Below are 12,394 nucleotides of genomic sequence, written 5' to 3'. Positions count from 1 at the left end.
GGCAAACTGGGGCACAGGGATCATTTTAAAATGAATAATTAACATTTTAAAAGCCTAGTTTCACAGGGTGCACTGCTGGAATATAATAATATTTTACAAACAAATAAATTACCTAAAATTGTCTTTAACAGATTGTTCTAGAATGGAGAACAGCAGAGCCTGTGTTTTATTCCCTGAAATTCTAACCTAAGCCATTTTCAAAGACCAGGATGTAAGACTAGATAGAATCAGATTTGAATATATGAATTATGGCATTATGGGATGTTTTGAGAGGCCCTGGGACAATTTCTGTTCCCCAAATATCTCCACCCTTGGCTTATTATCCTGCTCTCATACAATCTCAGAGAGTAATTGCTTAGAGTTAATTTGTGGATATTTAGAGTCAATGCATGTGCATCTTTGTACTTTAATACCACTCAGTTTGTTTTACTGTTTCTTAGTTGAGGACAGTGATAAACAGGGGCTTGGAGAGAAGGGAAGAAGGCATGAAACAACATAATTTTAGAACACTGGGAATGTCTGAGATGATCAGGTTGGTGGAAAAAACTTAATGGCAACTAAAGAGCAGTCTGAAGGCATTAGGTACCCAGGAGTCAGGTATATAGGGTATCCAGCAGTGGAAGAAAAAAGCCAGAAGGAAAATAAGGAACCAGTAAACCACATGCTGCATCTGTCAGGGAAATACAAAGGTCCTGTCCCAGGCATATGACTTACATAGGTTCAGTTTTAATCTTCCAAGAAGACAGACAATAGAAGGCAGGATGGGTACATTTGTCAACAATGTTCCAATGATTCTGCTCATTATCATTCATCTCTGTTCCCACCTCAACACTTTCTCCTTCTAAATGTATCACATATTTCCAGAAAAGTGGGGGAAAGCATAAAGAGATGATAGAACAGGATATAATTGAAAGGCATTTGTAGCAGATACTAACCATGCTTTGCCCAGACTCTGCAGTATCCTCACTAGTGCCTAAGGGTTTTTTTCCTTCCTGCAACTGCAAATATCAAGGAATTAACACTCCGCTCCCCCGTTCCTACTGCTCCTTGACCAATAACTTCTTGGGTGAGATGGTAGTTGGCTGAATGAGTACCCTTTACCGATTATCTTCCCTTACCTGAACCACTTCCATACCTTTCTACCAGTTACCTGTATCCCTAAATAGGTTATTGTTCACTCAGATCCATGTCTCCAATTCTGTCCCTGGGACAGAATTCAGATAGTGAACAAAGAAGAAATTATTGTATTACTAACATTTGTGAGATATTACAGATAATCTTTATTTCTTGGTAACATCCATTTATTATGGGTACCTTCTTCAATAAACATGGAACCTGAGGCTTTGGTTAGACTCAACAAACATTTAAGGGGTAGTTATTAAATAGCAGACATTTTTCTAGGCCTATTAGCATGTAATTTTCTTTTTATAGCCTAATTACAATAAATTTCATTAATGGCTAACTATGCTTTTCATCTATCCAATTAATAACATTTATTTCTCTAGGTTTCAACAGCATGAGATATATCACATCACAATAACAGCTAATAGGAATTTTTTTTAGTTATGCCCAGATTATTTGGTAGACTTCCAAATCTCATTTTTGAAAATCCAAAGCAAAAATATGGGGGAAGAGATGTCTATATTGTTTTCACAGAGTCTTCTCCTTTATCATGTAGCATCTGCCATTTTACATCCCCCTCTTTTCTAGCTTAGCAGAAACATCTGCTTAAAGCGTCTGTTGTCCAGCTTATTGACCTTGTGAAGCCAGTTGAAGATACTTGATTTCTACTACCATGCCATCAGTCAGTAATACTTTGGCTGAAAGTAAGACAACTTGTCTCACAGTAACTGCAACAATAAAGACATTGGATTACCTAACAACAAAAGTTTGGAAGTCGATTTCAAGTTGTTGTAATAGCTCAATGCTATCTTCAAGGACTCATTTTTCTTTCTGCTCTGCCCAACTCAGTGTGTTGAAAATATTGCTTCTTATGGTCATAGAACGGCTGCCAGAGCACCTCATATTACAGTATTCTAAGTATTAAGAAAAGGAAGGAGGCACTCAGATAAAAAGGAGCTTCTCCTTGTTCTGTTAGAGAGAAAGATCTTTCACATAAATCCATGCCAAGTTCTCTTTACATCACATCTCTTTACTGGATCACGTAGCCACATTAGACTAGCAAGTGCTAACAAGAATACTGATGGACTTAGGACATCATGAATTATCTTCCTAGTTTGGGCTTAGTTCCAATAAAAAATACACAGGCATTCTGCTGACAAGAATAATGGAGGGGTGGCTGCTAGACGTGATGAACAGTGTCTGCTTCGCTGCAGTACCTATTGAAATACACCAAAGTGTTATCTGATAAAATCTTGCACCATGGTCTTGGTTAATGAGAATTTCTCTTCTTTTAACTTTTTAAAACTCTTTATTAAGATATGACTGATATACAAAATGCTGTACATATTTTTTGTAAACAACTTGATGAGTTGGGAGATAAATTTGTGAAACCTATGCTACATACATATCCATTATCTCCAAAAGTTTCCTTCTGCCCTCTTTATTATTATTACTATTATTTGTGATAAGAACATGTAGCATAAAATTTACCCTCTTAGCAAACTTTTAAGTATATAATACAGTATTATTGACTATGGGCTCTATCCTATATAGATTTCTAGGACTTAAATGTATTGTACAAAACTGAAATTTTGTACCCTGGGCTAATACCTTCCATTCTCTCCTCCCCTTGGCCCCTGCTAGCCACCATTCTACTCTGCTTCCATGAGTTTGATTATCTTAGGTTCTTTATATAAGTGGTATCATGTGGTATGTATCCTTTACTTTTGGATTGCTCTCATTTATGCATTTTAAAGCTGTGCTTCCTGTATTTCCTATTTTATGGATTTCTTTTGAAAGCTTCCCCGCCCCCTCCAAAGTCCCCTTCCTTTATTAAACAGAGTAGTCCTTGGTGATGAGTTGAAGGATCAAGAGTGATAAGCTTTGTGTGTGTGTGTTTTTAAATATTTTTACTGAAGTATAGTCAGTTTACAATGTTGTGTCAATTTCTGGTGTACAGCACAATACTTCAGTCATATAGGAACATACATATATTCGTTTTCATATTCTTTTTCACCATAAGTTACTACAAGATATTGAATATAATTTCCTGTGCTATATAGCATAAACTTGTTGTTCATCTGTTTTATGTATATTAGTTAGTTTTGATCCTCCTTGTTATCAGTACTGAGACGCTGTTACTGCACTAAGCCTGTATGTCTGATTCCTTCTACACATGAGATTTCTTTTTTCTTCACAATCCTCCCCAATCCTATTTGAAACAGGACCCTGATGGTCCCATAGTCTCCATAGAAATATCTGAATCCTAGTGTGAGTATAACATGCACTCCGTATGAAACCCTCTTATACAGATGCCCACCTAGATTCTACTCTTCAGTTTTTCTTATGGGTCTGTCTTCTCTCATTCTGGATTTTGAATCTACTCATATAACTTTATTTCTTATCAGAGTTGTGAAGATAAGAGCAAGTTCAAAAGAATAACTTTCTTTTCAGTTTCTGCTTTCCTGGTATCAATTATCTTCAAATTTTCTAATACCCACGTTAATGTTTTAAGTGAAAGGTAGAACAAAATAAGACAAAAAACAACTTAGACATTAAGTTTCCCAAGTAACCAATTCAGTCTTTAAACTCAGGGAGGCATAGTTAAAGCTGTACCAATGATATGATATTCAAGTGCAAGGTCTTCTTATAATTTATGTTTATTTCTGTCCTAGTTTCATTATAATTGAGTAGATAAGAACAAAAATTGCATGACTTTTTAAAAAATTATCTACTTGGTGATTAAAGGTCCATAAAATGAAATGTAATGACATCTTCCAGATTGACAAGATTATTAATTCTAGAAGTCTCTTCCCATAGCCTATCTTTTGCCTCTCAACAGTTGATCTTTTTTGCAGGACTCTCTTATTATTCTATGCTATCTTCCTTGATAGTCACATTTACTACTAGGGCATTAGAGGTATCTATATGCTGATGACTACCAAATCTTTATCTCCAGCCTAGAAATCTTTTTTGTGTGTTAACTACCAATAAGACACCTTTACTTATCTCACTTATCCTACAGATCTATTAATAACAGATCCAAACTGAATCCATCATCTTCTCTGCTAAGCCTACTCCTATTATTGTTATCTCTATTTCAGGACATTGAACCATGAGTCACTCAATCTTTCAAGTCAAAGATCTTATAAATCATATTTGAGCCCTTCCTTTCCTTAACCTCACACTTTTGGCCAATCAACATTAGTTTTAGCAACATTAACTCCTAATTATGTGTTAATTCTGTCCACCTACCTCCAAACTTTTACCCTAGTTAAAATCAACATCTTCTTTTACTCTGAAATTGTTATATCATCTTGAGTGATATTTTACCTACCAGTAATATCTACTCTCATATGTGTCAACTCATGCTCCATAACACAGCCAGAGACTTTTCTAGAACACAATTCTATAATGTTTGCTTAAAATTACCAGTTATTCCCATTACTCACAAGACATTTCACAAACTTTTGGTACGCTAACAAGGTCCTTTATTACTTGGTCCCTGACAACACTTCAGTTTTATCCCACTTCACACAGAATACTGATTCCACTTTCCAGAAATACCAAAACACTCAAGATTTTATGAATTGTCCATGACTTTGTTCCTTTTGCAGATATTGCTACAAAAATAAATTCTATAAATTCATTTCCCTTTTTCTCTACCTCCCCATTTCCATATAATGTCTACCAAGAGAACTTTGATAAGATTTTCTCTGCTTCACTTAAGAAAACTTCCTCTCTCCTTATTTCCATCACTGTAATTAGTACATCTCTCTATTGTAGACCTTGGTTATCTGAGTCTTCCTTCCTTTTAGACTACACATTCCTTGGAACAAGGGACAATGTATTATTTACCTTAGGATGCTCAGAGAACTGTACAAGGTCAAACACAAGTAGAACCTCAATAAAATATCTACTGAATGGATGAATAAGCATGGATTGTATCATTTCCATGTTTGTTTCCTACTTTCTTCCCAAATAATTAAGGATAAGCTCTTACCCTTTCCCCAGTTTTATATGCTCAGATTATCATGCTTATTCCAAACAGAGTTTTGGAGAAATTTACCTTGAAAACAAATCTGTATTCTATTTGAAGAAGAAAAGGATAGGAATAAAAGAGGAAAGGAAAAAGTGAAGAAAGGAAAATTTCCTTTGACCTCTCATATCTTGTTATTTATATGGCTGTGGAGGAATTGAGCTCATGGAAAGAGCAGTGATATGATGCTTTCTCTTCCTCAGATTCATTATCCTGCTTTGTGTCTCTTCTTCTAGTGTCATACTCACTTCATGTATACATGGTCTCTTGAAATTCTCCTTCACTTTACCTCACTTCCCTGAGCACTACACCACTGTCTCTAAACTCTTTTATATTTGTACAAATCCCCATGTATGGAGGTTGACATTTTTTTGACTCTGCAGTTTTCATTAATATTGCTTTAAGTTAAAACAGATATACTTTCTAAGAAGTGGAAGTTTTAAATTTGGGTTTATAAACTGGATTCCAAAATGGTTACATTCTTTGTGGAAATGACACCAGTAAATATTTTAACTCCCTATACTGTATGTACTACTGGAATTTACAATAAACTGAAAAAAAAGAAGCACCAAAGGTATTTAACCAGTTTATAAACCTCCAGATGTTCTAGGAATGATTATGAGCCTCTTGTATTTGCTGAGGATGACTGGTGCTGAAGCCAAGGGGGACAAAGACAGTAGCTTCTAAAGAAAGCTCAGACTAGTCAAATCCCTTCTTACAGAAGGTATTAAACTAACTAGGGTTTGCTATTTGGAATACAGCTAAAAAGAGGAATTTTTCATATGAGTTTGGAGATTCAAAATCAGAAGTATATTCAGAGGAGAGCTGAATGGTAAATACTTTTATTAATTAAAAAGAGAATTCAAACTTACCATCAAAATTTAAGGATCAAAGGCAGTTATACAGAATCAGGATACAAAGTAGAGAAATTAAAATCAAGAGGGACAAGAACAAGAACAATTTGTGTCAAGTTAGTCTCAATTTAGGATAATTGTCTATAAATAGTTTGGTGTTTACAGTTGCCTTGAGCATGTCAGTTGTGATATTATATATGGACAAAACATTTATCCTTAAAGGCAAGAGAGAAGATAAACAGGGATTTGCATTTCCCCATTCTTCATTACTCTCCAGGCCTGGGTCATTTGTTAGCAAATAGTATAAAAATAGAGCCAGGCCTGAAGGAAAAGTCTGTGATTGACAGTAATAAAATATAGATGTCTTACTTTCCAGACTCTTTAGAGTAAATCTTTCAACATTCTGAGAAACAAAATGCCAAGATCTTACCTAAGAGAACAATGGTTTACCAAGTTCATTCTCATAGTTGCTATTTCAAAATGACCTCAGCCCAATTGTCACCCAGGTCCCACAGCTGGATAAGAAAGCTTAGATAATTTAAAATCCTCTCAAGATATTCTGGGACCTTTCATAAGGGCTTGGGAAATTTTCTTTCTTGTGCCCTCTGCATAGACAAATTCCAAGCATTATCCCATAAGCACTGAATACTGTTTATATAAAGAATGCCACCTCACCTGGTACGTGGAGTCAGAAACACATGGAGACCTTAAGAAAACTGATAACAAGTAGGATTATATTTCCTACAAATACATAGTTTTAGGGCTTGGCAAATATTAGATAATGAAGGTTTTGAAGTCAGTTAAATCCTTTGAATTTGTAAAGAAATGAATTTTTATATGATCTGGAGCTACTTTATGTACCATTTTGACAATGGGACAAAGGGGAGTTGTTGGAATAGTAAAACTGAGACAAGTGTAGGATTAGAATGAGCCAATATTGCATGCCAACAAGGGAATTAGCACAGAAGAAATGCAATTTCATAGGATTTGTAGAAAAGCTTTACCATCAGCAATCAAAGGCCTACTGTGGGACGAACTAGCTACTTCACATGGTGGTGACAGCTGCCATGAAAGCAGAATGAATTTATGGAATTTTCCTTCAGGAAGAAAAAAGATAAAAAGTGGATTTAAAAAGCAATACAGAAACTATCAATTTGAAAGCTATCAATTCATCCCAGACAATAACATGTATTTGGACATAACCTGGACTAAGTGTTCTGATTTCAGATCTGGCACTAATGAGCTGTCTAGTTTCAGACAGTTCTCTCTATTGTTCCGTGTCTCAACACTCACATTTGTAAAAGGAGGTTGCTGCATTATATGATTGCTACAGAGCATTCTTGTCCTGTAATTCGGTGAATGCTAAAGGATCTAATAAGAAACATATTTTGAACTGCCTCTAACTTTGTACATATAAACTAAAAAAGCCATGGTTTAGATAATATAATAGAGACAATATTCCATCACCATACTTTCTCAGCCTCACCCCTGAGATTTCATATAATCTAAGCAAGAATGTAGTTTAAAAGTAACAGGGTCTATTCTGTGTTCAGCTGTGAACATGGGCTGCACATTGGTTGAGAGAATCATCTTATTTCATTTTGAATGACTAAATTTGATAGGGTCATAAAAGAAATCTATTAGAAGGTCAAGGAAAGACTGAGTACATTATTACTCTAAATATGGCTATGGTGATACTATTTCTAACGGAATGCTTATGTATGCCATAAAACAGTTCTGAAAGGATATATTCCAAACAGTTTTCTTTGGAGACAGAGAACAGAAAAGAAAATATGGGTGATTTTTCACTCTTTTCACATATAACTACATGAATTTTTTAAAGTAGGCAATATTTGTATAGTCCCACACAAACAATATTAAAGAAACATATTTAAGAGATCATTTGTGGCCCTTGTGTGTGGCTGTAATAATAACTTAATATTTGTGGTAAAAATCCTCCATCTGACCAAGAAATGCAAACAAACAAACAAACAAGCAGATGGAAGCTCTATCCCACTCCCAGTCCATGTTCTTGGTTACTTTTTAAAACAATTCCTAACTATAGAGTGCTAATTTAAGCTGGCCTTTTCTCTTTTTTTAAATTAAATTAAATTTTTATTGAAGTATAGTTGATTTACAGTGTTTCAGGTATAAAACAGTGATTCAGTTATACATATGTATGTGTGTGTATGTGTATATATATATATTCTTTTTCAGATCCTTTTCCATTATAGGTTATTACAAGATATTGAGTATAATTCACTGTGCTATACAGTAAGTACTTATTGTTTATCTATCCTATATATAGCAGTATGTATCTGTGAATCCTAAATTACTAATTCCTTCCCCTCTTTTGCCTTTGATAACCATAAACTTGTTTTCTATGTCTGAGTGTCTATTTCTGTTTTGTAAATAAATTCATTTATATATATATATATAATATGTATATTTTAGATTTAATATATAATAATAGATATTATATTTAATAAACATAATATATATTTTAGATTTAAGCTGGCCTTTTCTGATATGTTTCCTATCTCTTCAAGAAAAAGAAAAAGATTTGGGAAAGCTGTGAGTGCCTGTAAAACAACTAAGTTTCAAGGTTAAGACTCTGTTGACTGTACTCCCAGATGTTATATATTTGACTTTGTTCAATCTCTACAGATTGATTTATTGATAGGACCTTGTGAAATGTTTCTGTCACAAACTGGTAAAGTATACACTTTCATGAAGTAACATACCCAAGACTAAACTGCACTGGTAGGTTATTTTAACCTATGACTTTTTTTTTTATATACCCTCCTTTTTTCCCAGTAAGCCAGTAGAGATGATCTGACCCAAAAACATGGGCTCTAGTATTAAAAGGAACTAGTTTACATTTACTAGTTTTGGAATTTTAGGGACAGGACAAACCATCTGCTTCACTGAACTATCTGCAGCAATAAAATTGAGGGTGAGAAGCACAATGGAAAGAGAGAGAATTTGGGGTGGCTTCATCTTTGATTACTCATTTTCTAAATATATTGTGCTAAAAAGAATGCTGTGAGAAAGCTGGCTGTCTAACAGACTGTTTAAAAGCATGTAGGTGTCTTAACAGAAAATAATGGGAAACAAAATGTAGTGAAATGAACAATTACATACATGTAAAAGTCCCCAAGTTTCATTAGCATCATTTTATCAAAATAAAACATGGTAGCTTCAGTTTGCTAAGAAAAATTGAGTGCTGCTTAGGTGCTTTTTTCTATTTCTTTTCCCCCATAGAAAAATATTAGACCATTTGCAAATAATATTTCTTTTTGTTAATGTAAAACTGCAGAAATCTTCATCCCTAGTAAGATGAAATGTTTCACTCTGGTAAGTGACAAAACATTTCCTGATTTAGTATGACAGCTAACACAAAGTAACAGCCTGCCCCAGAGAGAGCAGCAAAAATGACAAGTCAACTATCAGAAGCAGCCAAGGGTGTCTATTTCCTATTTTCATTCCATTCCCTTACATGGTCCGATGTAAATGGACAATTACCCAAGTGCTTTAATTGGATGGTCCAGTTATCATAGGATTCTGAGTTCACAGTTGGATCAGTTGGATAGGTTTAGATAAAGAAAGGAAAGAAAGGAGTCAGTACATCTTAAAACAAAACCCCAAACAAACAAACAAACAACAGTTCTATACAAACACAAATAATATCTCTCACTGACTTCAGGTACCTCTGTTTAGTGAACTATTGAGTCACAAAATGAAACACTGAAATTTGCAAAAAATAATTTAACCATAAAATAAATGATGTGATTTTAAAAGAGTGATCCCTTACAGACAGCATTCCAGTAGGTTTCACTCTCTAGTTCAGCACGTTTCAAATGACAGGACTTGCATTGTATTCCTTAGGGCATGAATCCACTAACAGAGATCTTGTTACAGCATCACAAAATGTTTTCTGATATCCAATTCTTCCTTTCTTTTTTTTTTAGCTCCCTGCACTACTTTAAATATACCTTCTCTCCCACTGGAGTTCAGGTTTCCCTGGAGCCAGGGTAATTCTAAGAGTTACCTGATGCTCTTCTCTATGCCTTTGCTCCCCTCTGACCTTACTCCTCCCTCTTACTCTGCTCAGGCTGCAAATGCCCATGTCAGACAGATGTTTGTTTTTCTGGGTCCTCTCTTGTTTTACTGTCCTTACTTGCCCCCTCCTCATGCCTCCTCCCTTGTTCTTTTTGCTGGCTTCCATTTAGGATCTCCTTCACCTCTTCTCTCCATGCTTTCCAAGAGAAATGTGATTCTCATGGTGTTACTGACTATATACTTTCCTTACCATATGTCAGGAGTGATGAATTAAATTTTCCACACGGTTCTGACCATGCTAAACTCTGGTTTTAAATTTTGATCTTTCCATTAAAAAAAAACTCTAAGAATTTCAAATTTGACAATAATAGTGATTCAGCTTCAAAATATACAAGGTTGCATATGAAAGACTGAAAGAAAATAGAAAACACATTGAACTTTTCAACAGTCAATGTCTCTTTGGTTTTAGGTACAATTATTAGGGTGAAATGATACTTGACTTAAGTGACTGGGGGATGAAAAACTTTATTCTCCCTTGTTTGTAAGCTTGTTTTGAAATCTCTGACTTAACTCTAAATCATTCTAATATCTACCTGCTCTTAGAAACACCGTGCAGGAGATATTTTAAAGAGACCTGAACATGAAATCCTAATCAATTCCCTAACCTCCCAGAAATACACTAACTCACATCTTTTTTTCATAGGGTATACATTTTCTGAGAGAATGCAAAGTTGTGTTAACACCTAGATCACACAATATGCCTGTCAATGAGTGAGGAAACTACCATTTATTACTCCTCCCACTTCCCATCTTCTGTCTGTCAGGTGCTTGGTTAAAAGCTTTCACATGCTTAATCCTGCTTAATCATCACATATCCTACAACAGAAATGCCATTAACCCCATTTTCACAAATGAGGAAACCAAGGTTGAGAAAGGTAAATTTATTTGCCCTTACCAACTATTTGTCATACCAAATAGCATGTGACAGACAGAGGGTCATGTTATGTTATATGATTAATAAATATTAACATGAATAGAAGTATTTGTTTTTTAAGGACCAAGGCGAATGCTAACATACAGTGGTCCCTCAGTATCCGCAGTGGATTGGTTCCAGGGTCCCTGTGGATACCAAAATCCAAGGATGCTCAAGTCTCATATAAAATGGCATAGTACAGTCCCACCCTCGGTCCGTTTCCTCAGGTTCTAAATCCTCAGGTATGGAGGGCTGAATGTATCTTATTAGATTTGAGGAGTATGACTATTATTCAAAAATTTCATCCAATTCTGCCTTTTTCTTCTGTATGAACCAAGTAATCAGTGCATATTTTTATTCTTCTCTGATACTAATCACAGAAGTCTTCTGAATTCAATAATTTGTGAGACTTCCATCCTTTGCATAATACTAAGGTAGTTAGGGAGTCTTCTCCTGTTTAAGAATCAATATTATGAAAGATCCTTTTCATCTACTGATTAAAATGGCAAATTGGATTAAATTTTTATCCACTGACAGTGGTTCAGCAGTTTATGACATGTTCTCTTGGTCTGAAATAACAATTTCATTCCAAAGAACATATTTCATTTCTTAACTACTGAAGGTTCTGTCCCAATAATTTTATTGAGTTTTGTTACTAACCGAATAAGGAACAAGTTTCTTTTTCTGGCTTCCTAGTTGCCATCTGACTATTTTTCTCTCCATTTATGCACATATTTTTGCATATGACACCTGTCCTTTGCAAATTAGTTCTGCGTATGACACAGTATGAAAGAAATATGTATTCTTAAATAATTTTCACATTTTATAAGAGGAAAATTTTAGTCTTCAAAGATTTCTGACACAATGTGCTTATTAAGTACTTGTAAAATAATTGCCTCAAATAATTTTAAAAGAACATAGTTTGGCAGAATAAATTGGTTATCAAATATCCTTGAAAACCACTGCTAAGGTAGTTTTCAGTTTTGTTTTGCTTTGCTTTACAAGAGAAATCTCTTGGAAGAAATTTAAAACAGATCTTTAAAATTACACAAGAAGATGCACACAAACACACATACCCATTCAATTACTAAAATGTTAAGTGCAATATTGAGTGGAATTGATGATAAAATTTTCATTGTAAATAAAAGGCTTTCTTAGAAATAATGCACCCAAAGCCTGTTAAAATCTACAAATGCTACTTCCAATAGCTATACTGAAAGTCTATGGGAATTTTCAGAATTTTGGTTTATTTAAGTAATATTGAGTTCTGAATTGAAATTTATACCTTCATTTCATGAAAACATATGGCCTTTATTCTGTAGCTGTTTCTAAAGCTAGAACAAG

The sequence above is a fragment of the Camelus bactrianus genome, chromosome 5 (genome assembly GCF_048773025.1).
Source record: "Camelus bactrianus isolate YW-2024 breed Bactrian camel chromosome 5, ASM4877302v1, whole genome shotgun sequence".
NCBI lineage: Eukaryota > Metazoa > Chordata > Mammalia > Artiodactyla > Camelidae > Camelus > Camelus bactrianus.
Note: the sequence above shows the minus strand (reverse complement) of the source record.